The 1,775-nt window shown below is 54.6% G+C and overlaps 1 pseudogene; it reads left to right on the forward strand.

Annotated features, from left to right (window-relative positions):
• Window positions 1-346: 346 nt before the first annotated feature.
• LOC133084949 (melanoma-associated antigen 10-like) lies at window positions 347-1,153 on the forward strand (annotated as a pseudogene).
• The last annotated feature ends 622 nt before the right edge of the window (window positions 1,154-1,775 follow it).

Consider the following 1,775-nt stretch of genomic DNA (forward strand, 5'->3'; position numbering starts at 1 on the left):
TTAAAGAAAAAAGAGTGGGGGGTGGGAGGGGAGGCCCAGGGTCGGGGAGGCTGGGTTCAGGTCGGCAGAGGCAAGGAGCCCAGCCCCGCCAGGAGTCAAGGGGCCCCAGGAATTGGGAGGCGAAGGCCCAGGTCTGAGGACCGTGTCCTCAGGTCACAGAGCAGAGGAGGCCCAGGCAGCGCCAGGAGTCAAGGTGAGGTTGGCAGGGGACAGGCTGCGCAGGAGGAGCGCCCCTGTGAGGCCCGAGAGCACCCCTCAGAAGAAGACCTGCCCATGGTCCCCATCTGTCACCCCTGTCCACACTCCTGTTGGCGGTCGGACCCCAGTTATCGTGCCCCTGGGCCAGATGAGTGAGCTCCGCAAGCCTGAGGCAGACCTTCAGGACCCAGTCCAGGCCCAGGGCCCCGTGGAGGCGCAGATAGCTGTTCTGGGCTGGGGGGGAGGAAGCTGCATCCCCCGCGTCCTCTTCCTCCCCAGTCCCCTCCTCCTCCTCCTCCACCCATGCCGAGTCCTTGCCCCAGGAGGTACTTAATGTGATGATGGCTGACCTGGTGGGGTTACTGCTCCTTAAGTATCGCATCAAGGAGCCGACCTCCAAGGCGGAAATGCTGAATATGGTCCTCAAAGACCATCGGGACCACTTCCCCCGTGGTCTTCAGCCAAGCCTCTGTGTGCATGCAGCTGGTCTTTGGCGTGAAGAAGGTGGACCCCAGCGAGCACACCTACGTTCTGGTCCCCACCCTGGGCCTCACCTGGGATGCCATGCTGAGCGATGGGCAGAGCGTGCCCAAGGCCGGCCTCCTGGTGATGTTCCTGGTCGTGATCCTCCTGGAGGGTGAATGCGCCTCTGAGCAGGAGGTCTGGGAAGCGCTGAGTGTCGTGGGAGTGTATGCAGGGAAGCAGCACTGCATCTGTGGGGAGCCCAGGGAGCTGCTCACCAAAGTGTGGGTGCAGGAGGGCTACCTGGAGTACTGGCAGGTGCCCCACAGCGACCCCACCCACTCACTATGAGTTCCTTTGGGGTCCCCGGGCCCATGCGGAGACCAGCAAATGGCAGGTCCTGGAGTATCTGCTCAGGGTCAATCGATGGGATCCCAGGTCCTTCCCATCCCTGTCTGCAGAGGCTGTGAGCGAGGAGGAAGAGGGGGCCTGAGCCAGAGCAGCAGCCGGGCTCTTTCCAGGCCCAGGCCCAGCAGCTCGTCTTTCGGGGCAGGAAGGGAAGCTGATCCTCCACTCAGAGTTTGAAGAGGGAGCGGTCAGCCTTCTAAGTAGTGAGGGCCCAGGCGAGTTGGGGGAACACGGTGTGTAGCACCTTTGGGTTCCTCTTGTGTATAACGACATGGAATTTCATCTCTGTTTTCTTTAGGAATTTTTCAAATATTGTTCCTTTTAAAAGAAGGCTTAATAAGCTTCAGTATCTAAGTTTGTGAATGACATTGATCACACATGTATTTGCACTAATTCAGTTCAACGACAAGAGTTTTGCTATTTTGTAAAACAAGTTGTAAGACTCCCATATTATTTTGTGATCCTGAACAAGATAACATGGCATTGGAATATGAATCTCCTGGAAATGAGAAAGAACTTTAGAATAAAATTGATGGGGTCAAGAAAAAGAGAAATAAAAGTAAAAGTTAGTTAATTCTTAAAAAACAAAAGAATAAAACAAACAAATCAAAACGTGTTGGCAATTTTTGTCTTCCTTTCTTTTTTCTTGATCAGTCTATCTAGAGGTTGATCAATTTTATGGATCTTTTCAGAGAACCAGCTTTTGG

Source organism: Eubalaena glacialis, chromosome 2 (genome assembly GCF_028564815.1).
Source record: "Eubalaena glacialis isolate mEubGla1 chromosome 2, mEubGla1.1.hap2.+ XY, whole genome shotgun sequence".
Classification (NCBI taxonomy): Eukaryota; Metazoa; Chordata; class Mammalia; order Artiodactyla; family Balaenidae; genus Eubalaena; species Eubalaena glacialis.